The sequence below is a fragment of the Ixodes scapularis genome, unplaced genomic scaffold (assembly GCF_016920785.2).
Source record: "Ixodes scapularis isolate PalLabHiFi unplaced genomic scaffold, ASM1692078v2 PGA_scaffold9__187_contigs__length_104089568, whole genome shotgun sequence".
Lineage (NCBI taxonomy): Eukaryota > Metazoa > Arthropoda > Arachnida > Ixodida > Ixodidae > Ixodes > Ixodes scapularis.
The window spans coordinates 5,659,274-5,686,282 of NW_024609884.1; the positions used below are offsets into that span (position 1 = coordinate 5,659,274).

A 27,009-nucleotide genomic window follows, 5' to 3' on the forward strand; every position below is an offset into this window, starting at 1 on the left:
ATGTGCAACTACAGTCGTAGCATGCACCTCGGTGCTTGGATAATTTGGATAATACTGTAATGTATTATGATTCTAAGGCAGAAAGGGAAATTACGTAATAATGAGGTATATCATTCTTTGCAGGTTTTCATCAGCCATAACCACTGTGCGTGACGTCTGAACAGCAAAAAAAAATGTAAACAAGAAATAAAAAATATTTTGGAGTGTCAGGTAATTAGTGCCATGTATTTTATAATATCATGAGGTATTACCAGGTATCTAAACTATGAGGTACCTAATGTCATTCATGGGGTATCTAAAACTCGACGATTCCCAAAAGATGATCATTGAGTGCAGCTCTTATCACTAAATGCCACGGGTCTTAGTCCCCTTCGACGGGTTGCACATATATGGTATGAAGTATGAACATATATTGAAATATTAAGCACAGTAATTTACATTCTGTTAACGAAATAGGACCAGGACAAGCTCCATGGAAACCAAGCGACTACTCAAAAGTGCGCAGCCTTCACTTTTGAAGTGAAGGCTGCACACAGTCCCACAATTGCACAAAACACTCGAGAAGTTGGAGTTTGTGATTTCGCGGCAGCCGATGTGCTGAGAGTGCCTCGACACTTGTTGCACATGAATGAAAGCCTCCGCGATGTCTCGCTTAGCAGGTGGGTCACTGACAGTGAAGACACGTCGCCCGGCGACTTTGGGGTTAAAGACCGTATAGGGGTTGTAGGCGACGTCTGGTGGAGTAAAAAAGCGCCCGGGGTCGGCGAAGGCAGCGTACGGGGCTCTGGAGGAGCGGCAGCTGCGGTCTGGGTGGCAGCGGAGGGCCATGTATTTTATAATATCATGAGGTATTACCAAATATCTAAACTATGAGGTACCTAATGTCATTCATGGGGTATCTAAAACTCGACGATTCCCAAAAGATGATCATTGAGTGCAGCTCTTATCACTAAATGACACGGGTCTTAGTCCCCTTCGACGGGTTGCACATATATGGTATGAAGTATGAACATATATTGAAATATTAAGCACAGTAATTTACATTCTGTTTACGAAATAGGACCAGGACAAGCTCCATGGAAACCAAGCGACTACCCAAAAGTGTGCGGCCTTCACTTTTGAAGTGAAGGCCGCACACAGTCCCACAATTGCACAAAACACTCGAGGAGTTGGAGTTTGTGATTTCGCGGCGGCCGATGTGCTGAGAGTGCCTCGACACTTGTTGCACACGAATGAAAGCCTCCGCGATGTCTCGCTTAGCAGGTGGGTCATTGACAGTGAAGACACGTCGCCCGGCGACTTGGGGGTTAAAGACCGTATAGGGGTTGTAGGCGACGTCTGGTGGAGTAAAAAAGCGCCCGGGGTCGGCGGAGGCAGCGTACGGGGCGAAGAACCGGGGCTCTGGAGGAGCGGCAGCTGCGGTCTGGGTGGCAGCGGAGGGCCATGTATTTTATAATATCATGAGGTATTACCAAATATCTAAACTATGAGGTACCTAATGTCATTCATGGGGTATCTAAAACTCGACGATTCCCAAAAGATGATCATTGAGTGCAGCTCTTATCACTAAATGCCACGGGTCTTAGTCCCCTTCGACGGGTTGCACATATATGGTATGAAGTATGAACATATATTGAAATATTAAGCACAGTAATTTACATTCTGTTTACGAAATAGGACCAGGACAAGCTCCATGGAAACCAAGCGACTACTCAAAAATGTGCAGCCTTCACTTCACCCTTGAAGATTTTTGCCCAGGTAAGCGTAGAAAGATGTTGAAAAAAGATGCTATTCCTACGATTTCTACTGAACCAACTCCACAGGAGGAGTGCAGACCACCCGCCAGCAAGTACTGAGCGACGAGATGATTTTCGAAATCAATGCAATAGCTGCTCTCAAGGCAACAGAGGTGAGACAAACCGAGCTCGGAACCAGTTTGCTGGCAGGAGCAAGAAAACTAGTTTCGGATGAAGTCAGGCATCCATAGAGACGCTCCCGGTCCACTTGCTGGACCATGAGCGGGAGATGCACAACCGGGACCTGCTGGCAAAGGACGAGGAAATCTCCCGGCCGCAAGCGGAGATCCAGGACCTGGCGGACGTCAAGGTGGCCCTGTACCTCGAGATCGCAAACTACGTCCAGAAGCTGCAGCTCCTGGAGGCTGAGGAGTCGCGGCTCCACACCACGCCCAGTGAATCCGTGGAGTTGACGAAATAATTCAAGTGCTGCTACCGCCTCCTACATTAACAACAGACAGCGTACGAGGTAGAAAGGAGAAGGAAGAGGGTAGAGTTTCTACTCTAATCCAAACTAAGGAGAAATTGCAATACTGTAATGTATTATGATTCTAAGGCAGAAATGGGAAGTTATGTAATCATAAGGTATATCATTCTTTGCAGGTTTTCATCAACCATAACCGTTGTGCGGGACGTCTGAACAGAAAAAAAAATGTAAACAAGAAATACAAAATATTCTTTGGAGTGTCAGGTAATTGGTGCCATGTATTTTATTATGTCATGAGGTATACCAGGTATCTAAACTATGAGGTACCTAATGTCATTCATGGGGTATCTAAAACTCGACAATTCCCAAAAGCGGAGGGCTGAAACTCAAGCTGGGAGGCCAGCGACTGTTGGCTGGGCGTCAGCTCCAGGTTGGAGACGGTGTCCCCCGAAGGCGGCGACGGGTGGCGGCTGGGGCTGGGGGTGGACTGGGGCGGAGGCCCTCCGGCGGTGACGTTATGGGCCAAGGCCCTTCCAACGGCGGCTGCCAAGGCGTCCGCCATGAATGCCTGGGACTCTGCAGCAATTCTCTGGTTCTCTCGTTAAAGTTCCTTGTGTGTGGCGCCATCCTGAAAACGCAAACAAACACGACGACGCCTTTGTTGAATCGCCTGAAGCGTCATCCGGGGCCCGCAAGGAGTATGAAAGCGCAGCTGCTATGGCAGACCAACGTCATGGTCCAAAGTCCAAGGAAGCAAGTATGATGCTGGGTTTCAAGCCCCGCCTGAGTAATCAGAGCGTTCGCGCCAGGGCAGTAACAAACAAAATTGGCAGCGTCATCGCAACTGGCTTGCACTGCTACACAGTCGCAGTGGAACCAGCTTTTCTGGAGCTGAAGAAATGTGCAGTGCTCGAGTACAACGTTCCCTCTCGAATGAACGACGTTCTCGAGGACTGTCGTACCGGAAATGTATGATGCTGCTAGATATGCTTTCCACACTTTGCTGCACAGCGTCCTATGGAAGGACGTGGGGTGTATCGCCATCACCACTGACGGCTGGACAAGCTGGCGACAGTTATGTGTTAGTGACATGCCATGTGATGAGTGAGAACTTCGTGCCTTTACTGCATTGTGCTTGCGTACCGCTGCATGTGTGAATGCCACACTGCGGAGAATGTGCGTTCTCTGATCGAGGACATATCTGAGGAGTGGGGCATACCTCTGACGCTTTCTTGCTTCATGGTTACTGAAACGCCTGGAACTTTGTTTCTGCGATTGTTTGAACGCCGTGGGTGCACACTGCTTGTTCTGCACATACCTTGCAGCTTGGCGTTCAAGATGCCAACAAAGAAACCAAGGGATTCGCAATTGTGTGCCTCAAAGTGCACGCCAAATGTGGGGTACTACAAACGGAGCAGCAGTGCAAGGGCAAGACTGATAGATAAACAAAAGAGGATGGGCATATAAGTTCCTCTTGAGCTGCTACAAGATGTAGCCACAAGATGGAATAGTAAGTACGCCATGCTGGCACGCCTGTTGAAGCTCTAGGCCGCTGTTGCACTTAACCTGGCAGAAACCGATACCTTTGAGAACTTGACCACGGACGAATGGCGTCTTGTACGGCCTTGGTGTTGGTGCTGAAGCCAATTGAAGATACCGCAACAGCTGCTTGTGCCGAGTCTTTCCCAACGCTTTCCATGGTTGTTCCACTTGCTCACTGTGTGAAGATGTTGCTTTCTGAGGACGCAAGTGGAACTCAAGGCAAGGCATTTTCCCAGAATCTTCTGAGATCAGTGAAAACAAGGTTCCTAAACGTAAACAAAGAGTCACCCCATGCCCTCGCCACCTCCCTTGGTCCTCGATTTAAAGACATCTGCTACAGCGAGGAAGAAAAAGAGAATGTAAAGTTCCTTCTAAGTACAATGCTTCAGGACGTACCATACTCAACACAGCTCGCGTCCGAAGAAAGCTGCACCGAACAGCAATCTCAAACCAGTGAGCAGCCTTCAGTGTGGAAGATATTAAACATCTAGGTATTGCCGAAAAAGATTGATGCTCCAAGTTGTCTAATACAAGAGGTCTACGACTACCTTCACACTCCAGTTTTGCCACGTATCTATTGCCCATTCCACTGGTAGCAAACTGTAGGCAAAGAAAAGTATAAAACTATCGCATGTGAGGCGCGACAATACCTGGCAATTCCCACAACCCAGGTTGCGAGCGAGAGACTGTTCGCAACGTGCTCGAACACTGTGACAAGCCAATGAGAGTCTCTTGCTGCAGAACACGTGGAAAAGCTTGCTTTCTTGCATGGGAGCTATAAGTACCTCAAGCTGACGTAACAAGCCTTCTCAATTTCCTCATCTGCGAAAATCAGATGTATAGTGTACTGTCTCATCTCACTCACATATGGCTATTGAAAAAAAATCTGATAAGGTGTAGGATTTTTTTTTCTTAGTTCCGCGCGAACTGTGATTTTACGTTCAGCATCCGCGTGGACCTTGATATTATGTTTGGCATTCTAACAATTTAGTAGCTTTTGTCTCTATTTAAATATATATCGTAGAAGTCTAATCATCGTCGTCTAGTCGGATTGTTACAATGATTTTAAGACACATTATAGAAAGTTTTTTTTTTTTAATCAGTACTCTCCTTAAGTAGCAGTCAACTTACTATTTGAAAATTATTCTATTCGTATTCGATTCAGTGCCATAATTATTCAATTCGTATTCGATTCGGTTTCAAAAATCACTATTCGCACACCCCTACGCAACAGTAATCTTTACCGCAAAACGTATGCGGTTAGCGCAGCGTGCCTCGCATTGTTATTGGGACCACCATATTATCAATTATCTGGTTGCAATGCTTGTTTTGTGCTTGTTCTTTATTGAAACGAATGCTGCGGTGTATGTTGCATGTGTGATGTTTTTGTTGTTGTTGTTCTTTTTTTTTTGCGAGGACGAATGTCCTCACAAAAAAATTGCTCCCAAATTACTACTACTATGACATGTGAGGAAACCGAAACTGACAAGGGATAACAAGCTGGAGGTCTGTGAATAGCCCTGCGTGTACTTTAATGGTATGTTTACATCTGAGAAGAAATCCGGTGCAGTGGCGGCGACGAGCGGGTTGCATTTACATATATTTCCTTCGAGCGGCGGCGCCGGCTGCGGCAGCTGTTCTCGTAACATTCCGTCAAATATGACGAGAAGGCGCGAAAGGTCCCACCTCGGGCTCGGTTGTCTCTCCCAGGCCGTTGCTGCTCCCAGAACAATGCATACTCATGACGTAGGCAGCGTCGCGCTGCGCAACAATGTCACTTCCGGTCAGCGAAACGCCTTGTTCGGCGGCAGAAATAGGTCCCGGACCCATACGGCTCGCCGCCGCGTTTTCCGCCCAGCGTTTCGCCTCAGCTGCAAAAGCTGGGCGGATTCGCTGGCGGATCCGCAAGTGTAAACGTACCATTAGGCAGCGTAAAGTTAGTTGGCCCCAATGAGCTTCTCGGGAAACGGAACAAATGGTCCTGGAACAAATGGTCCTGGAACAAATGGTCCTAGAACAAATGGTCCCAGAATAAATGGTCTCGGAACAAATGGTCCCGGAATAACTGGTCCCGAAACTAATGGTCCCGGAACTAATGGTCCCGGAACTAATGGTCCCAAGTACAAACTAGGAAAAAATGGCCCAAGATAATTATTGCCCATGTGGCTTCTGCATTTTCAGATAAATCCGATAAAATCAGCACTCGCCAAATTTCAAGGCTGCCGGTTGCGCGAACTCGACCGGTTTTTATACTTTTCTGGGAAGCTCAGAAATGTTTTCTGAGCAACCCCACCCTTTTTCATCAACTGCACGGCTATTTGCGGCTTGGCTTCCAGTTGATGCGGGAGTGTTGTACACTATAAAAAATAACCGTAAAATATTGGTCAACGTGGTTAAATATCACTGTCGACCAACCGTATAAAACTAAACAGTATTCGTCAGTATTCCGCCCTTCGCTACCTGTGCGAAGCACAAAAACAGAGGGGAAAGAACGAGCGGAAGAGGTTTCTCGTCTACATCAAGGTCGCAGGCAAGCGCTCGTCTGAATACGCGTGCGCGTGCGGGAAAAAAGGAGGAGGAGGGGAGAAAGCGGGATGGGGGGAGGGGGGTTGGTCTGTTTGGCGCAGCGCCGTCGCTGCCTCGTTGCCTAGTTTTTTTTATTTACCCAACTGTCAAGCAGAAGATGAACCAGCCTGTCGACCACCTGACGTCAAAAGTCGAGTGAATGCCTGTTTGCTTCGGAACAAACAAAGCACGGGAAGGTCCACCGTAGCTTTCACTTAGCTGGACACCCTACTGCCTAACACGTAAGCCATTTATGGCATGACCTTTGGGTATTTGTATGTTTACCGCACTAACAAACCCGATACTTTAGCATTGAAGATGTGACTATTTTAATGCACCCGCGATATATGAAAGAAGTTCACGGTGCGGTGTTAGAGTCGAACATGTCATATACAACGCGTCGCTTATATCTTGCATAGAGGATATTCATTCATAAAGATCGGAACAAATAATGTTCAGAAAGAAGGCATAAACGGCAAGGGGCTTTATGCGTAATGAGTGGGGCAACGAACTGACTTATAAAAAGGACTTGGTTTAATATTTACATGCCCACGGTAAAATCCATCCTGACAATTGCCCTGCTTCCTCGTCGTTCCAAAACCAAAATGTCCCTCCTCGCGCCACCAACACTTCTTCTTCGTCCTCAGTCCCAGACACAATCTTGTTCAGCGAAAAATGTCACAGGCGCGAGACAGGATCGCCCTCGACTAGTCATTTTCCAACAGGGCTCTCTACTCTACCGTTGTGGCTGCGCTCTGTTGCTCAGCAGGATGACCAAGGAATGTCCTTCCTCATGGGTATTGGTCTCCATTAAGCGTAAGATACCCACTCAGAGCTATATATTGAGTGAACCATTCCATGTTGCACTACATATATCACTGAAAAAATATTCCGTAAATAAAAGGCGTACAAAGAAGAGGAGTCCCTGGTTATTGACGCGCAGATCGACGATTGTGTTCTCGTGAGTTAGAGAACATTCTCGACCAGAAAATTCGGAACTCGATCAGTCGAGAATGTTCTCGAACTCACGAGAACGCAATGTTGAAAGAATAAATAGAAGGGCATTCCACCGACTGGAATCGAACCTAGATTTTCCGCGCGACAGTCAAGCGCGGTAACCACTCGGCCACGCACGCAGTCGCTCGCTCGCCGACGCACGTGGCAATATTATTCTATTTTTAATTGGTAGATTTGCATTTCTCTTTTTCTTCTGATTCAACTTAAAATCGAGGGTTGTTTTTTTTTCTTTCAATTTTTGAGGGGTCGGCATAGAATCAATAGCGGCCTAGGTTCAAATAAATATGATACTTCCTGCCACAACCAGATCAAGCGCTCCTAGGCTCCTAGGCACGTGAGCATACTTAGGCCAGAACATACTTTATTTCGGCCTCAATTGGCGAAAAGTGAATGCTAGAACCCCTAAGCCAACCACAACGAAAATCGAGAACAATCGCCGGTACATTTTCCGTCGATATATTTTTCTGAAAAACACAAAATTTCAAAATCAAAACGACAGAAAAAAAAAGATGGTGTTTTACAAATAAACTTTATATGAGCACAGTGTCACTGGTCCTGGGGCATGCCACTTCAGTTTCCTTTGAAATATATACGTAGAACTACTCACAAAAGGGGTTTGCCCTTTGAGGTTCCTTCAAGACAGTGGGTCATGGTACCCGGACTTTATTTTGCTTTTGAAGTTTTTTTTGTAATTATAACAACACAGGCAAATTAAATCCGAATTTAAAAGATTGGGAATTTGACAAAAATAAACTCTGATAAACCCAGAATTATCAGCGAAAAATGAACTAAAAACAAACATCTTCCGACTTCATGAGAAAAATCTCAGAAAACACGCGGAATCCTAGCCGCATTTGTGACAACATATAAGAAATTGAAATTCAAATGATTAACTGATCAACCTTTGAGATCAACGACACAGCAGCCGTCCAGCCCGGGTACGGTGTGAGAGGGCTGCTTGGTCTCTCGGGGGCAAGCGAATTCGGCTAGAACTCCAGCAATGTTTGGGGCCATGTGTGTTTTTCCCCTTATATGTGCTCCGATGTCTTCGTTTCGGCGCCTCTCCATGTTCTTGTATAGGCTTAGCCCAGGCGAAAATTTCTAACTGGGACCAGTTGGCACCTCAACTGCTTTCAGCTGGGACTAACTGGTACCAACTGGGAATCAACTGGGACCAATAGGAGTCCAACTGGGACCAGATGAGGAATCAACTGGTTTGAACCATCCCCAGTTGGGAGTCAACTGGTTTGAACCATTCCCAGTTGGGAATGGAGTGAACTAGGACCAGTTAGGAAAGTAACTGGTTGGAGCGATTCCCAGTCGGACTTCAAATGCCTTTCCCGTTCCCAGTTCACACGGGGCAATGATTTTGACAAGTTGGAGGTCTATTCACCTTTGCTAATGAAGTAAACTAAAAATACTTACATTTTTAAATTTATACAAATAGGGATTGTTTTAATTACTGGGTACATTTATATATTTATAAAAATAATATAAAAATTTTAATTAAGTAAATAATTTTTTAATTGGAAAATATAATTAGTGACAAAATGTGTTCACCTTAATGAACATTTAGTGCATTATTAAAATATATAAAACATTTATTTAAATACCCACAGTATCTTTCTTTTTTTTATAATTCCAATCAGAGCTAGCCGGCCGCCGTGGCACGCGGGTGCGGATTAGTGGTAGGCGCTGTCGACAGATGGCGCTGCCTATGCTGACGCCGGAGTCGGACGGACGCGGTAGAGGAGGGTCACCATCACCCAAGTTGGCGTCGTCATGAAAATGTCAAAACTACAGCTGCGCTTCTTTGGACCTAACTGTACACACACCATGGTGGCGGCGGTGAACTTCGAGGATGGAAAGATGCAGTTCAGCGATCGGAGGGCACCCAGGAAAAACCGGAAACACGTAGACCGGGCGGAAGAGAAAACGCCGCGGAGAGTATAATGGCTAAAATGGCGGGAGGTCTACCTCAAAAACGTTCGACTGTTGTGACAGAGATTGCAAGGTGGGAGCGCTACCGCATCCTATCAGGACTTCACCTGCGCAACGCGGGATCACGGGTGAGCACCTTTCTTCACGCGGTGGGGAGAGAAGCTGAGGACGTTTTCACTATAACAGACGCCAGCGGCCGATCTTCCATCTTACCTCTGAAAAAGCGATTCAACCGTCGCAAGCAAGTGGCTAAACCCGGTGCGTTTACGTCACCGAACCTATTATTTAGTTTCATTCTCCAAGTTTTTGACAATAAAGCCTTGTCAACCTTCCATTTTGTGCCGTGTTTCATTGTTGTTGGAGTTGGTACCAGCGGTAACTGGGACCAACTCCAACTGGGACCAGTTGTAACTGGGACCAATTCCAGCTGGGACCAACTCCAACTGGGACCAGTTGGACAACTCTAACTGGGACCAGTTGCAAATGGGAATTGTTCCATAAACCAGTTGCAACTGGGACCAATTGGTCCGAGTTGAAAATTTTCGCCTGGGTATCCTTGTCTTTAGGGGTTGAGGGTGCGTTTCTGTCTGCACACAACCTCGCCCAGTACTTCCACTTTTGCGTTTCATATAACCCTTAAAAAAAAATTAACTTCATCTCCTTCTTCCACTGCAACGTCGTCAGTTGCGTCGGTCGGGCCGACAGTGTTCCCTCCGCCGGCCGTGTTCTTAGCTGTACCCGGTTCGCCAGCCGTGGCTTGGCCTGTCTGGAAGCGTTCCTTCCTCTCGTTCCTTGACACGTCGGGGTTACACACAGTCGAACCTCGTCGTAAGAAAGCCATGCTCTTTTCTTTGCTGGGTACAGAAGGGCAGCGCATCGTGGATGCCTTTCAACTCGATGAGACGCCCGTCGCTGAAGGAACCAACGCGTTCCACGCATTTCTAGAAGCCGTCGGTAATCACTTTGAGTTTTCCGGCTGTGTTTTGCTAGAACGCAGGAAGTTTCGAGAGATGATTCAGCGTCCCAAAGAGACAGTTAGCGAGTTCCTCGCCCAGCTGCGCCGGCAGGGCTTGTTTTGTGCTTTCGGGGACAACCTAGATGAACGGTTGTGTGAGGCTTTCCTGGAAGGGTTGGACTCGAAACGCGTCCAGGATCGAATTCTTCGAGAATGTACCGGCAGTGAGGTGCCTATGCAATCTAGGTCTATCCAGTTAGCTAGCTTCAATATGAGCAGTCCGCGAAGAAGGCGGAATCCTTTTATCGTCACGAACAACCCCGGGCATCGGCATCGGCTGAAGTTCAGCGCGTCCAGGAGCGCGTGCCCATTCGAACGCCGAGTCGGCCGAGCTTTCAAGATGGCGGTCCATGGCCGTCTTCCTCCACCGGTGCTGTTCAAGATGGCCAACCCAGCTACCACCCGTGGCCCTACCATGGATACACCCCGTCGCAGCCTGGATCCAGGATGTCTTGGGCCCCGGCCGTCCCTGGTCACGTGCCCCGGTTTACGGCGCGGTCTTTTCCGCAGCAGCGAGGTCGTGATCCTGCTCCGCCACGGATTGGATGGGGAGGTCGTGATCCTGCTACTTTTGCGGCCGACATAATCATGAACGCGCACTGTGCCCGGCGGCTCAGGCAACCTGCTTCCTGTGTGGGAAGTTGGGCCACTTCGCGGCAGTTTGTCGGAGCCGTCGTCCACCGTCCTCTGCCTTCATGTATGACCGGCGTCAGTCTTCGTTCCCAATGCAAGGCCGTGACTCGCGGCGAACCTTCGCCGACCGGCAGTCCAGAGGAGCCAGGGCTAACCTGGTGGGCCTGGCGGATCCCCCTCCTGCTCAGGATCAGCTGTCAAGTGTGACGTTCCTGGAAGACAACCCGCTTCCTGTCGAGATGGCGGAGCGAGGCGACAGCGGCACCGTGTATCGAGACGCTTTCATTGCAGAGATCACGGTAAATGGAATTCCTTTCCACCTCCTTGTTGATATGGGTTCCTTAGTATCAATCTTGAGTGAATGTGCATTTAATGAAATCAACAGGGATAACAGCATAAAGTTACATCCACCACCGAAGACTCTCGTACACTACATGCAGGATGCGATCCCTGTCCTGGGATGCTTTGTTGGACAAGTAATCTTTAAAGATCGATGGGCGGCTTTGGAATTTTACACCACTAAGACTGGACGCTCACTACTTGGCATCGATGCTGTCCGCGACTTGAAGCTTGTTTTGAATGGTGCTAAATACCAATGTTTATATACCAACACAGCTGAAAGGAGAGGAGCACCACGACCTGATGTGAAATCAGCGACCCAACCGCAGCAACGACCGGCCACCGTGTCGTCCCATCAAGCCACGCTCCCTCCTGGTTTCCAACGAGCTGCAAGTTCTGGACTGGCATCAGTTCCGGATATCAACAGTCCTTCATCTTCTGGGTTGCAACGAGCTGCAAGTTCCGGACTGGCTTCAGCTCTGGATGTAAACAGTCCTTCATCTTCACCTTCACTTCTGGTTTCTAAGAAACCACACCGAAAGTCCTGGACGATTCAAGTCCGTAACACCATCCTGAGAGTCAAGGACTTCAACGACCACACCATCATCCTACGAAGGCGAGTCCATCAAGTTCTGCATATATAGACCCAACAAGTCATCATAGAAATACAAGCAATGTTCCTGTTACATCAAATGCATCCACACGAGATACATCCAAGTTGCCACCAGGTTTCGAAGAATTCAAACATCTTTTCAGTCCTGGATTGGGTCTGGTAAAAAACCACACAGATAAGGTTAAGGTGCGACATACTGTTCCACCTGTACAATCGAAGCTCCGACGTCTCCCGATGACTCTAAGGGATTGTGTCTCTCAAGAAATTTTCAAGTTAGAACGACAGGGTGTCATTGAACGTGTCGATGCTTCTGAATGGGTGTCACCCATCGTCATCGTACAGAAACCAGACAGTAACATCTGAATGTGTGTTGATCTTAGGGAGCCGAACAAAGCTGTCTTCATAGATTCATTTCCGCTTCCTCATATTGATGAACTTTTGAATTCTTTGCGTGGAGCAGCAGTCTTCTCAAAACTGGATCTGGCATCTGCATATCATCAAGTTCGTCTCGACCCGGTGAGTCGGGACCTCGCGTCTTTCATCACACATGAGGGCTTATTTAGATTTAAGAGAGTTTGCTTCGGGTTGGCATCTGCACCCGCAGCATTTCAACAAATCATGTCTAAACTTCTCAAGGACTGTCCTGGTGTCTGGTTCTACTTGGACGATATCATCGTCTATGGATCCCCTTTGAAGGAACGCGATGAGAACCTCCGTCATGTGTTGTGTCGTATTTCCCAAGCGGAAATGAAATTAAATCGTAAAGGTGTCTTTCGAGTTCAAGAACTTTCATTTTTGGGACACCTTCTTTCCATGAAAGGGTTAGCACCCCTTTCATCTAAGGTAGATACAGTCCTAAATTTTCAAACACCTTCAAATCCAGTAAAGTTAAAAGCGTTTTTGGGTCTTGTTGAATACTATAGTAAGTTCATCCCACATTGCTCCACCATCGTTGAGCCAATGCGTAGACTTCTTCGTAAGGGTGTTCATTTCAACTGGACTCCGGAAGTGGAGGCTAGTTTCCAGAATGTAAAGGCTTCCATCCAGAAAGCTCCTATTTTGTCCATGTTTGACCCGACATTACCTATAGTCGTGGCAACAGATGCTTCACAATATGGTCTTGGTGCTGTTTTACAACAACAGTATGGTAATCAACTTCGTCCTGTGGCTTTCGCATCTCGCTCATTGACTGATGCTGAGCGCAGATATTCAACTGGCGAAAAGGAAGCACTCGCATGTCTTTGGGCCTGTGAGAAGTGGCATGCTTACTTGTGGGGAAGATTGTTTGTCATTTGAACTGACCATCAAGCATTGGTTACTTTACTTTCAAACAAAGGTTCCGGAATTCGTCCTTTACGAATCACCCGCTGGTCAGCAAGACTGTTGAATTACAATTTCAAGATGGAATTTCAGAAAGGGGCAGCCAATGTCGTCGCTGACGCATTTTCAAGATTACCAGTGCCCGACACTGAAGAAGGCATGAAGTTCGACGAGGAAGTAGTTTCTACCATCATGGCTCCATTGTCTAAACAAGGTTTTCAAGAGGCTAGGCCAACGACACAGTCCTGCCATCAAAGATTCGTTACACTACTTCATCCTGCCCGCAAGACAATAACTCAATTGCAGATCTACGACCTTACTATCAGGTACGAGATCAACTTTCTTTGAACGAAGGGATTCTATACAAAGGAGAAAAGATGGTTGTTCCTGTGAAACTACGTGATTGTATAATTGAACTGGCGCATGAAGTCCACCAAGGAATATCAAGAACCACAAGTGTAATCCGCAAACACTACTGGTGGCCTCAGATGAACCAACAGATCAAAGTGAAGATAGAAAATTGCACAGTGTGTCACTCACCGGACAAAACAGTCAAGGCGGCACCAGCTCCTCTACAGCCCATCAAGTTTCCAAGCCAACCTTGGGAGAAGCTCGGAATCAATATTGTTGGCCCGATTGATCATGCGCCACCGTTTCAGCGATTCTTCATTGTTCTCATAGATTACCACTCTAAGTGGCCCGAAGTCCAAGCTACATCTTCCGTAACGTCAGCCACAGTTATATCGTTCCTGAAGAACGTTTTTTGCCGGGAAGGACTTCCATTTGAGATTGTCTCTGACAATGGTGTCCAATTTGTGTCTCGCGAGTTCCAAGATTTCTTGCGTCAGCATGGTATTGAACATAGGACAACAGCTCTGTATCATCCTCAATGTAATGGGCAGGTCGAAAGATTTAATCGTGTCCTGAAGCCTTGCCTCCAACTCGCTGTAGTAAAAGGTTGTTCGCTTCCTGATGCTGTTCGTGATCATCTAGAAGCACATCGTCGAACTGTGCATCCTGCAACTGGGTTTGCACCATCACGTCTCCACGGGCGGATTCATCGCTCAAGACTTGATCTACAAGGTATGCCTACGAAGGAAGTTCCAGATAACTTCTCCGACAAACGAAATCAGCTTCCCGAAAGAGTCCACGTACCGTATTTACTCGAATCTAGGCCGATAGTTTTTCCAAAAAAATTAAATCCGAAACTCGGGGGTCGGCCTAGATACGAGGATCCGGCTCCGCCATGACAGCGGGACGCCATCTTGTCTACATCGCTTCGGGAAGATACGCTGTGTACCACGGAACGCACGGAACGTTCGTCTCTACTCGACGCTATGGCATCGACCAGTCGATGCCACTACTCCGCGGCTTTTAAGAGGAAAGTTGTCTTGGCTGCTGAACACTCGTCCAACCTGCAAGCCCAGCGCGACTTCGGCGTGGACGAAAAAAATGTGCGTCGCTGGAGAAAGCAGCGTGGTCAGCTCTTTGCATGTGCGGCAACAAGAATGGCGTTCTCAGGACCGCGGAAGGGAAGGCACCACGAGCTGGATCGCGGCCGCATGGGACGACATCCCGGCGGAACTGATAGTAAAATCGTTCCGAAAGTGTTGCATCTCGAATGCCCTGGACGGTACGGATGACCACGCGTTGTGGGAAGTGGTCAGTGACAAAGATACGAGTGAGGATGACGAATGATCAGAAAAAATGCGGACATTAACCGTGAGCATGCCGTCGGATTAGTGACCGAAATAGTGCTGTACATTGCAGATAAATTCCGTTCTGTGTTTAATTTATGGTGTTTTTCCTATACTTTTTGGTCGGCCTAGAATCGAGAATTTTTTTTTTTTTTTTTCGGCCCTGCCGTTTTTGCGGGGTCGGCCTAGAATCGATGCCGGCTTAGAATCGAGTAAATACGGTATATCAACAGAAAATGAAGTCCTACTTTGATCATCAACGTGCTGTACGACCGCCACAGTTTCGTCTTGGGCAAACAGTTCGTGTATTCAAGCCCAATCATCATGATAAACTGCATAGTACATACTCTGAACCTCATTGGATACATACACAACTGGGACCTGCCACATATCGACTGGACGACGGTAGACGCTGGAATGCTATGAAGTTAACAAAGACATCTCGTCTGCCTCCTGTTCCTGTGGACCTTCCTGATCAGTCTTGGGATAGCGATGAAGATGAAAATAAAATGCATGTTCCCACTTATAGGCATATACATACACATCCTTTGGTCCACCATGCATCTACCCGTGCTCCTGAACATAATATCCAAGCATCTGTCGGTGGTTCTCCGCCACCTGAAGGGTACAGTGGGCAGCCAGTACTCCGCTCTCCTGGGGAACCAGATGCTGCGCTTCCCGAACCGGGTTTCCCTGTGGAGTCTGATCCGTCATTTACAGCTGCTGGCCTGGGTTCCTTGGGAAACCTCGGGCATGCTGTGCAACCTGAGCACTCTGCTGTGCCAGGGCCTAGTGGGCCTCCTCCTGCTGTGTCTCCTGGTCCTGCTGGTCCAGAACCTGGGTCCGCCGTGGATCCTTGCCTACCTGCTGTGGCCCAGGGTCATTCTATTCCTTCAAAGTCTGCTGGGGCACAGGCTTCCCAGCCGTCCGACGCAGTCTTCCATCCGCCGAGGGCGAGCACACCGCTCGGATCTCGGCCCAGCTCAACATTAAATACTGAACCGCAGTACCACACTCCGCCTACTCTTTCACCGCCACCACCGGTACCAGCCCGACCACCCCGCAAGAAGAGAGTTCCGGCAAAGTTCAAGGACTACATCATGGCGGTGTCAGTTAACAGTGGGCAGGTTGAGTCCAGTGATGTGCTTTAAATATTATTTTGATTATCATGCATAGTTTTGAACAGTCTCATTGTCATAGGAAAACCTTGGCCAAGGTGCAACAACAGATGTCCATGGCAAACACTGAATACAAACTACACTGCATGCTTATCACACTACTAACCTACTAACCACACTCACAAAGGTGCCCTGGACATTTGATTTGTTGTAACATGTATCATCATATTGAAATATCTTAAAATAGTCATTTACCTACAAGTACAAATTTATTTTTCATGGAAGGGGGAAGTCGGAGTTACTACATTTACGTGAAATATTTTGAGAAAGCTGTGCTCTTAAAGACAATCGTGTGAACAATTTTTCTTTTCTGTGGCGTGTGACTTTTGTGTACTGCAGGTATTAAGACTTTCTGCCAGTGTTAAGACTTTGCGCAGTGTCAGGTATCACTATATTTTTTTTGCACAGTACTTCTGGACGTTTCCGTGAAATGCGATAATGATACTTGCTCGATTTTTTTTAGTGCATTCTTTTTTAATATTTAAGTGTCCTAACGTAATTCTCCCCTCCCGGGTTTTCTTTTTCTGTTAAGAGAGGGAGAATGTTGTATTCTTTGAATTAAAAAAAGATGGTGCTACCGGTCTCACGCCGACCGTGCAATAAACACGAGCGAACGGCACGCGCCTTGCGCGGGGCGGAAAAAGAACAGATGCTCGCTGACCCTTGACTTGGCTGGTCTGCTTCCCTACGCCTCCGGGCGTCTGCTTCAATCATTGGACAGCAACCACCTTTTCTTACCATGTAGTTTTGGTCCCCTTTTCAACTTAGAATATTACACTAACACTGAAGTACGACGAGCAGGAATCTTCTTGAACATTTGGACATTGTGTGTGCCACGGAGGTATGCGTAGTTGTATGAATTTTCTAACGCGAGTGCAGTTTCGAAGCGGCAATGAGCTAGAAGACGACACAATAACCACGACGACCAAGCCCGCACGCGTGCACTTCCGAGTGATTTGGGAAATGCATGACGGTGCATGCGTGGTGAACTGCACCTCCTGTCATTGTGACCCCCGCAAGAACAAGGGAAAGTGGACGTAACGAGCACACAAACAAAGCGAAAGAGCACAGCAGGAACAGCGCCGCAACCACATGAGACCAGTGAACTATGACAGTCTAAACAAAAGACGGCTGCATGCACCAGAGGTATAAATGCTTACGCATTTGATAAACTCCTCATGGATCTCACCAAGGAAGTGAAAGCTATCTTCGAAGAGCAAGAGTGTGCATCTTCTGGCCTGGAATGAACTCGGAGATCAAAGACTACATCCACTCACATGGAGTGTTCCAGAAGCACAGCCATGCACAACCAAAGAAACCTCCAATGTTGCAACAATGGCAAAGGTATCCATGAAAAAGAATTGGCACAGACATCACAAATATCATATACAATCTACTCAATTTGTATATGGCTAAAAAGTATGGATTGGGATAAGTTATCCCTAAGAAAAGTAAAATCACCCTTTTTCTCCAACAGCTAAAGGCAGTTGCCTTTCTTTGTAGTCTTTGTGCCTAGTTTTGTATGATTTTATCTCTGCTATCCGTCATGCCTTAATGTTAAAAAAAAAAAATTAAAATTTGTGCTTAAAATGTTGTGATAGCAACGATCTTTGTACAATTTTTTGTTTTCGCTTGATTACTGTTTTTCCCGGCTCTGTTGCTGCTTTCTGTAGGTGGCTAGGGACCCGTCAAGCTGCACCCGACAGCTTTTTTCCCTGATTGCCGCCATCTTATGGTGGAAATAAACATCATTATTATATGATAAAGTACATACTTTCTGGTTTTGACTTTTGGTGGTGTGGATAGGCTCGCACCAACCACTCAGTTTGCATGATGCCAAATGTTCAGAGTTTGCTACTCACTAGTAGCTCATGCACGACAGATCAAGGTTAAGTCATGCCCAATTTAATGAAATGGTCGAGCCAGCCACAGCAAAGACCTTACTGAAGCCTCTGAAGAGCAGGGTTGTGTACCAAATTCGGCAGTAGAGAAGAAAAAAAAAGGGTCCCACATAATTTCTTCTGCACAGAGTAAGCGGCGAGCCAAGCATGGTGAATAATAATGCCAAAAAGCTTCTTTGGCATAGAAAGAAAGTCTGCAGGGTAACAGAAAGTGTGGCGTGTCACCCTCATGTCATGGTCATAGTGCAGACATAATTTTAGGTGCAAATGTTTATGTCGGTCTCATCCTTACCAAAGACTGCAATGACTTGCTCTGCACGTGCCCAAACTACGAAAAATAACACGGAACCAAAAAAATCTTTCATTAACCCCTTAAGTGCATAGTTTTTCCCAAAAGATGTTTTCACGTGGTCAGGTTTTGTTTCCAAAGGAATAACATGAAGAAAGGGCCAATGCACAGGCTTTTTTCTTAATTATTTAGCTGGGCATGTAAGTTCTTGTAGCCTTGCAAGCTACTCAGGTTCAGAAGCATCAAATGGAAATATTGAGGGAGAAAATGTTGTCACCTTTCTTTCATTCGGTTTTCATTTTGGCAAGTTCCATTACCACGATATCCTGGCGGTTTCAGATTCCGAACCAGACCTGCTTTACACAGCTTCTCTATCGGTTGGTAAGCTGCCATCCTCAGAGTTCAAATCTGGGAAACATTAAAAGCCAGAATCGGAAGAGCCGGTACTGCAGTTACCAGAAACATGTGCCGCCGACATGCGGCGACCATGCATATCACATGTGCGGAGCGGCTAATTTCAAAACTATGAGTAGCCCCAGTATAGCAAAACACCGTGTGAATATAATGTTTACTAAAAACATTTATTAAGTGCCTAGATAATTGCCGTGGAAATAAACCTCTCCCTCACCCTCCCCCCCCCTCCCTCCCCCCTCCCCCCCTCCCCCCCCCCTCCCTTCCCCCCCCCCCCCCCCCCCCCCCAAAAAGTTATGTTGCAACTCGTTTTGAATTAGAAGCATGTTACAGAATCGCAAAGTGCCTTGCAACATAGATAGTAGATAATGTTGCGCTTGAAATTTTTTTTCTATCGGGGAGATACATGTCCAATCAAGACACTTAAAAAAAATGTCCTTGGGAAGTTCAGTACCTCTTTAAGAGAGCTGAAGTGAAACTTGTATGCTTGAACCACGATGCCTTGGGGCAGTAACAGCCAGCCAGCCCTGTACCACAAGCAGCAATAAACCTGTACCAAAAGCTAAGTACTCGCCTCCTACTCCCGCCAACGCTTACCGTTGAAGCAGCTTACGATGACGACACGGTTCTTTCCGGCGAGGCGGGGTTCCGAAGGAGACGAGTTGCGGTGGCAGGAATCCGGTGGGCGCACGACAGGAATGTCTCTCCTCAGATCAATCGGCACAGTTGCACGAAACAACTGGCACACTGCGTCTCATTCGTGAGCACCACGCACCACCACTCCGCTGAAAGCAGCCCGGTGGATGCCCAGCCTGCAATCGGAAAACACCGCAACACTTTAGCAAGCTTTCAAGCAAACCCCATGTCCCAACAAACCATAAAGACACTGCGGCCAGATTGCCGGCGTTCTGCGAAAAGCGCCGAACGTCGTTCCGAAAGGCATGCTCGCCCGCTGCTCGACAGTAAACAAGAGGAGCGAGGGGTAGAAGAGAACTGCTCGAACAACACTGACACCTTAGACGAAGCCCCACCTTTTCCCACCGTAAATGCTGCCTGTAAACCTTTCCTCTAATCCCTACAAATGACATTCAACAAAGATATCAATTGCGGATGCACAGACTATAGGTGGACCCGTTGTTCCGCGAGCTTTTACCGACGCCAAAGCATCCTCCGTATTACCACTCTGGTTAGGAGAAATTAAGAGCTACAGCCACTGGCAAGGTAAGAACGGCAAGGATGCCAGGCCTCCAGCTCACACTCCCCGAGCTGGAGGTGCTTTGGCTGCGAGCACACGCTCGAGGCTTGTGAGACATCAAAGCCGCATCGAAGGTAGCGCGACAACTGAAACTTCTCCCTGGAAATCTCATCTTGTCAGAGACCATAGTATAAAACTGATTGCGGTATTTCTCCTTTCTCCAAAGAAAAGCCACAAAGAACTCCTTGTCACGGCTGTTCTGGGACTGGTGGCGGAAACCGAAGGTTTGAGTTTGGCACCCTAAAGGTCACTTTTGTAAGTTACGACTTGAGATTAAACCAGTCGGGTACGTGCAAGTGCAGACGGAGCACCAACAACCACTATGCTAGTGGTCAAGCTGACGGCCAGTTTTGGCGGGAGCCTCTGTAAATTGCGTCGTGTTTTTTCTATTTATATTTGTTCGAGACTTTGTAGCGACTTCATCCATTTCCCACGTGGACACCCTTCGCCTTTGGCTTCATTATGCCAATATTCAAATATTCCGACAACCACCAGTAAATGCGACATGGTGACCCTTTTGTTGTTTACCAGCGCTTCGCAAAATCAGAAACTTCATCACCTGGAAGAGCTCACAGCTGCACCTCGCCAAATTACTCTAGGATCCCAGCAATTTATACGACTTGAACCATCACTAAAGCTTCTTTTCATGACACAACCCTCCATGGCGTCAAAATCTTTCGTCGGCGGCATATTGATTTTGTTTCCTCATAACGCAATCACACCTGCACCAGGAAATTCTGCACGTACTGCTCAAACACCATCAGTGTAAGCTCAGCATTGTTTTAAGTTTGCACGTCGAAAACTAGGTACCTCTTTCGAAAATATGGTGGCTGCCTGCGCATGCCCGAACTGCTGGCAGCATCCTTCGCCTTTAAAAACGCGTACTCGTGGTGCAAAGTCAACCACAAGCAGGGTCCCATCCTTCCCTAGCATGATGTCGCACTATGCCTAAAGCCCCTTGATAACATCCACGCTTTAGTTTCTTCCAAGTGCCACCAACCATTCGCTTCCAAGGGCTGCTTATTTCAGCGCTGCATCGCCTTTAGCGCTGCGCCGCCTTCAGCGCTGCGTCGCCATTTGCTTGCACGAGACCCGTGCCTCGTGCACTGGCGCATTCGATGCTACATCAAGCGACTTTAGCTGTTTAACTCCTGGGCCGGTTTTCTCGAAGCGATGGTAAACCCATTTTGGTAAACCACGGTGCCTAGGAAGGGGAAAGTACCTAGGTACTGTAATAAACGGCTGGTTATAGAACAACAATAATTATTTTTGATTGGGCAGTAAGATGCGCCATCTATCGGTGAAACAAGCCAGTCATTTTGTTTATCCTTTTTTTCCGCTGGTTGTTATCGGTCTAGTATGGTATTTTAAGTCAAAATATAGTAATGTTGTACTTGAAGACCAATTTATTTGCTTCAGATGGTACGAAGAAAGTTTAGCTACTATGATAGAGTTTGTCATCGAATGTTCGAAAATGCAAGAAACATTTCCTTCAATATCTTTCGCCATAAATAACGCATAACTTTCCCGTGTGCCTTCCAGTCTGGCAACTTCGGTGCTGTATTCTCATTTTTTGTTCCTTGCGACGCACGTTCTGCGATTCCTGCTGATCTTAACTGTTTGCCTTCTCTTCCGTTTGCCCAACCGATCCACCGGTGACGAGAAGTAAGCTTCTCGTCATCGGTGGATCTTGTCACCGTTGAATTGCTGGTCACCATTCTCGTCAATGGTGACGAGAACCTAAGCTTCTCGTTACCGTTGAATTGCTGGCCACCGGGGATGTGTAGAAACCTCGATGCTGTCGACATGAAATGAATCTGTCGACGAAACATAGCTGTGTTGACGAAATTATCTGTCTATGAAAGGTCGTTCGACGAATAAATGCCGCCGCTAGCGCGAATGGGGGCAGGAGAACAACGGTGAATTGTGACATGTTAATACTCCCTCACGCATTCCATATCTATCACCGGTGAATGTACAGCCTCCAGATTTTTTTAATAATCTTACGAATGCCGTCCAGCGGGTAGATCAGCGCCTTATCGCAGCGTGAAACAGCTGAGGCCAGATTCACGAAACAATCTTATGCCAAAAATGTGCATACGATAAAACATAACAAATTCATATTCATGAAACAAAATTAACATAACTTTTGCATAGGTTACGATGGAATCCTACGACAGCTCCGGAGCTGTCTTGCGCACTTTTTACGATCAAATCAACATGGCCGACAGCATTGCTCAGTTACTTGGTCGAAACGACCAATGGACATTTATTTTTCTACATGCTCTTCTCGCACATCCCGACTTCAAGCAGCAAGAAAAAAGAAAGAAGTACTTGAAACCGACCACAATGAACATAAATGCTCAATCCACAAACCCGGGTAAAGCTACAATGGCAACGATCCCACCAACCAAGCGACCACCAAGGGCGAGCTCGGCAGAATATAGGCCTAGCAAGCACTCCAACCTGCTCCTACGATCCTCCGCCGAGACAGCCTGCCCACGACCGGCTGCTTGCTGCATGGAATATGCCCATGCGACCCTTATGGACCCTTCCCGTATTAATAGTTTGATCGCTGACCTCAATTTTAGATTAAGAGGTCGATCTCTTCCCCTTGTCATCTCCTTGTTTTCCAAGGCAGCGGTGACAAACGCTGTCATCGAAAAAGGACTCTCATCGATTCTATCTCCTTGTTTTGTGCGATATTGAGCTGAAATAAAAACCGTATGGATCAGTGTTCCGGATTTGCCACTCTGAAACTGGAATGATTCCGGAATCATTCCGCACTTTCACGACCTCAAAATGGAATGGGAATGGAATGGCGGCAGTGCTCGGGGGAATGAAATGGGAATGGAATTAGATGCCTTTTGCCCGCAATGAAGTGGGAATGGAATGGGCTCGGTTCTTATGCGCGCTGTGTCGATTTCCATGTAGGGCTTACGATTTCCATGTAGGGCTTAAAAGCACAGTTTGTTAGCGCATGGTAAGTGGCTCTTGAAACAGCATCATTGCACCGGAGGTGACTGACGTCTTCATTGTCTCACTAGCTTATACTCCTTCGAGGATGAAAATGGCACATCCTCAGTAAAGTAACCAAAACTGAATAGTTGTAGACGGACAAGGTGTCGTTCTTGGCACCGCGAGATGCAACAAAGCGGCTGTTGTGATCATGCACAATTAGAATATAGCTTTTAACAAGCGTGTCCAACCGAACTGAAAACTCTCACCAAAATCAAACATTTGATGTTGAGCCCGAATCGGAACGGAACCTTAAAGGGGCCCTGCAACAACTTTTTGACTGGTTTTTAATTTGCACCGAACCTGAGTGCACTGAATGTAGTAACTTAATTAAACTTTTCTTTTCTCGAATTTCACTTTATTTTAAAAGTTATAGGCAAATTAAAATTGCAAAAACAAGCAAAAAATAATTTCCTTCATGACGTCGTTGGTCGTGGCTGTCAACCGGAGGAGGGGTAGTTAGCTCAGCGAGCACTCAGGCTGCCGCACTCCATGTCAACTTTTGAGAGGGCGCCACTAAAGCATGTGTTGGATAGGCTGTATGAAGCGGGCGACCAGGGCAACTCGCATTGCATTTGCTGCGCAATTAAAGACTGATCCCACTACCCCTTTCTAGTATGCGCTGTCTTTTCCACCGCTTGGTGGCGGGTATGTCGACGGGTCATTTCTTTTTTCCGTACTTTATAAACTGCATTTATTTCTTTTCTGATCTAAAATACTGAACAAAAACTACTTTCATACATAATTGAAACAGTTCGCGCCCCTTATATTTTGTATTTAGACTAAAAAAAAAAGCTTTTAGCAGCTCTGACCAGTAGTAAGGCCAGGACCAAAGACCTCACTTATTGCACGCTTTCGACACCGTGCGTCACCCCCGTAGGTGGAGGACGTTTCCGCGTCGTCCAGTTAAAATATGACGCACTGATATTTAGTTACTCTCTCCGTGCCCGCTGGCGTGCCCGAAACCCAAACAAACGTGGAAACCGCAAAAAAAGTTAGACCCTTAAATATGATTGCAGGGCCCCTTTAATCTCATGTGGGGTTACCGATTCAATGGAAACGGTTCGATGTAATGAAATGTGAGCTGCGCCTTCCTGCGGATGGCGGCGCAAAGTCAATTAAATATTTGCGACAGTGGTATCAGAGGCTCAGTTTTGACTAAACAAACAGCAATGACATGAAGACAGCTGAATATTAATGCAACAAATAAGTATATTTCTCGTCTATATACAGCACCAGGGATGAGCAGTATTTCAAATACTATTTGAAATATATATTTAAGATACTTTGTGTATTTTGCATTTGTATTTAATTACAAATTGGGTAATGTATTTGATGTGTGTATTTAAATACTAAAATGTGGGTATTTCAAATACAATTGTAATTAAATACAGTTTTGTGGGCGGAAATGCATCCCTCAAATTTATTGTCACTGTCCAGAGCAGGAAGAAAACTATGTTCTGCACCGAATGCAGTGTCTCTCAATCAAGCACAAGCGTTTAGTGACTTTGTGATTACGGCGCTAGTCCAGGGCAAGAATAGTGACGAAATCGACGTTCATGGGCAGACTGGCTAAATAAGTGCCTGTGACAACTTGTGATGCTTTCCAGCCTGATTTCCATCCATATTTTTGCCTGGAATATTCTAAATGCGGGGGTCGTCCAGATTTTCGTAACTGGTGCGAGTTGCAACAATAAAACATTCTCTAGCTAGTGCTGCGCATCTTGGTCGTCTCGGTTCTTCGTTGGTCTATACCAAAATGTAATCGACAAAAAAAAGCTGCTTGAAGCTCTGCACATTTTTCACCTATTACGTCCAAGTGATTACATTTTTTTGTGATTATATTTCTATTACGTTACTATCGCAGATTAACTCCCGAGTGTGTGATGCAAAATTAAAATGAGATACACAGAAACCTGTTGCAGGTGCCCTGAAGTCGCTGACGCAAATTTTGAGGAATGTATTTCGAAAAGTATTTGGAGGAGACCAAATACATTTGGTTGTATGTATTTGCATCTTATACTTAAATTCTTTTTTGGAAATGTAATTAGAGTTGTAATTAAATACATTTTTTACAAAGTATTTTGTATTTGTATTTCGATACATATTTGCACGTATTTTGCCCATCCGTGTACAGCACGAATTGGCGTCGGCAAGTCGGCGTGGAGGTGTACACTTTGTTTTACCTTACGATGAACCGCAAAAGATGCTACGAGCCACAGGAGCCTATTCGTGGCTCTGAGGGCGCCACGTGTCCTTGCAGTTTGGCGGAGCGACACGGAGAGCGCAAAGTCACAAGACAAGCTACGAACTAGGGATTGCCCCGTGCAGCTTGTAGTGTCCATCACGGCACGTCGTAAAGTGAAACTAAGTATTACTAACTATGCCGAGAGGCTAAAAAGCTCTTGTTTGTGCACACATGTGTGTGTGTGTTCTTTTCTTTCTTCCAAGTAATATTCCTCAAGGAAGGATAAAGCAAACAAAAATGTGGAAGTGAAAACTAAAAGCTTACGGCTGTCGGCACATTTGTTCCGCAGTGGCGAAATCTGGAGGCACCAAGAAGCAAAGCCACGACGGGCACAACACTGCGACGCCGGTCACCGGAACGCCACTCGCCCAGAGCTTTTGACGCTGCTTGAAGTAATTTTGTGTGTGTGTGCGCACACAAGTTTTCTAGAAACAGCAAGACGCCCGTTGTATTTTCCTTCTTTCTTTTAATCGTCTTTCGACGGGCCTTTGCTTTCTTTCTCCTTTTCAACTATGTCGTTTGAGCAAGTCGTTCGGGCGTGCGGTGTGGGTGCAGTTTCGATCTGGATGACCATCGTACCGGCGTGTGCTTGTGCATCAGTACTGCGTGATATGCGTTGAAGACCCCACACTAGCAGTCGCACTGCAGCGGATAAATTTCTCATCTACAGATGGTAACAATGTTGCCATACTCTGGCAGACTAAACTCCTGCTGTCTTAATAATTTTCAACAAATCTGTATTTTGTGGGTAGTTTGCGAGTGTGGTGCGTGTTACCATCACGGCATCACTGTGCGTGCTGGCTGATTGACTTCACATGTGAGTACACTACTTTGGTACTGTTTTCAAGCACCTGTATAACCACGTAATCTTCATCGAGCGGTGTTTGCATTAAAATTCAAGGTCACAAAATGAAATAGGGCATAGATTTGTTTTGCAGTCCTCGCTTCCGCAGCGCAGCTTCTGATGACCTAATATTTTTTATGCCGATGACGCCGTGTTTAACTAACATTTTCTTTATAATGACTGGGAGCTGTGGACTTTCTTTTTTTAAGAACTGGTTTAAACTGGTTCGCGCTTGGTGGAACCTTTAACCGAACCGTTATTTCAAAATCATCACTAAACCAGAACTGAACCAGGACAAAATTGAACACAAATCAAACAGGAAAAATGACCTGTTCGACTCCCTGTTTTTAGCCCAGCCTAACTTCTATAGTGTTGGCGTGGAACACAAATAAAGAATTTAATTCAATATGTTAAGAAACTGCAAGAATCGTCAGCAACCGTAAACGCTTACGTTTGAAGGCAGGTTCTATAATATGCTGCTACATTCCCTTGTGCTATCACCGTATACCGATTGGGTAACCTCGCGACGCGTTCCACGAAGTTCATACCTTTAGGGCACCCCTTGCAACCGCAGCAATCGCCGGTAATCGCGGTGATGGTAAGAAGCTCGTCGTCTCGCCGGTCTCGCCCTCAGAAGAGCTGAGGAATTCATCAAGTGCAGCTGCGAGGCGCGTTCGTTTTCACGCGTCTGCTTCTCCCGCCATCTCCTCGATTCCCGCTCTTGGCCGCTATGCCTGATGGGACTGCACCCGGCACTCGGGGCCTCTTTCAAAACGCGTTCATGAATGCCGATTTCTCCTCTTACGAACTTCTTAGCTAAGTGATCGTAGCCTAAGAAGCTCTTCGTGAATAGGTCAGCGAGACTATGCACGTGTTGCAGAAAGCACATGCCTAGCCTCGCTGACTTGCTGTTTCACGACGCGATAAGTCGCTGATCTACCGGTCGGTTGGCGACGCGTT

General features: G+C 46.6%; 1 long non-coding RNA gene across 2 annotated transcripts; it reads right to left on the reverse strand.

The window, feature by feature from the left end:
* Positions 1-2,533: 2,533 nt before the first annotated feature.
* On the reverse strand, positions 2,534-26,671 carry LOC120836972. 2 transcript variants are annotated; one of them, XR_006076867.1, is made up of 4 exons: positions 26,598-26,671; positions 19,282-19,496; positions 3,807-3,940; positions 2,534-2,851 (listed from the first exon to the last, which is right to left on the reverse strand). It is a non-coding gene; the product is annotated as an uncharacterized LOC120836972 (long non-coding RNA). The 2 variants fall into 2 exon arrangements; XR_006076868.1 differs by lacking the exon at positions 26,598-26,671 and adding an exon at positions 22,881-23,091.
* Positions 26,672-27,009: the final 338 nt, after the last annotated feature.